Source organism: Apaloderma vittatum, unplaced genomic scaffold (genome assembly GCF_000703405.1).
Source record: "Apaloderma vittatum isolate BGI_N311 unplaced genomic scaffold, ASM70340v1 scaffold38352, whole genome shotgun sequence".
In the NCBI taxonomy this organism is placed as follows: Eukaryota; Metazoa; Chordata; class Aves; order Trogoniformes; family Trogonidae; genus Apaloderma; species Apaloderma vittatum.
This window is the reverse complement of record NW_009702610.1, coordinates 1,880-2,139: the sequence shown is the minus strand read 5'-3', so window position 1 is coordinate 2,139 and position 260 is coordinate 1,880. Positions and strand designations below refer to the sequence as shown.

At 63.1% G+C, this 260-nt stretch overlaps 1 protein-coding gene across 1 annotated transcript in view; it reads left to right on the top strand.

The window, feature by feature from the left end:
- BMP15 (bone morphogenetic protein 15) overlaps positions 1–260 on the top strand; it is a gene marked incomplete at its 5' end in the record, with an annotated part of 1,503 nt that overhangs the window by 441 nt on the left and 802 nt on the right.

Here is a 260-nt window from a genome sequence, read left to right as displayed (position 1 = left end):
CCCTCTCCCCTTCCCACCCTGCCTGACCCTGTGCCAGGACAGTGGTGCTGGCATAGAGGATGGGAATTGTCCTGGGTGTTCTTTGCCCTTCCCTCCACCAGCAAGCCATGGCATATGGCTGCAGCTTGCTGGGCCTCTGGGCCGTCATGGGCTTTGCAGAGGGCAGCATCATGGGTTCCGCTGCACTCTGCAGGGCTGTGGCAGCACCCTAGGAGGAGGAGGCTTGCTGGCGAGGTGCCTACTGTGCTGCAGTGGGAGGC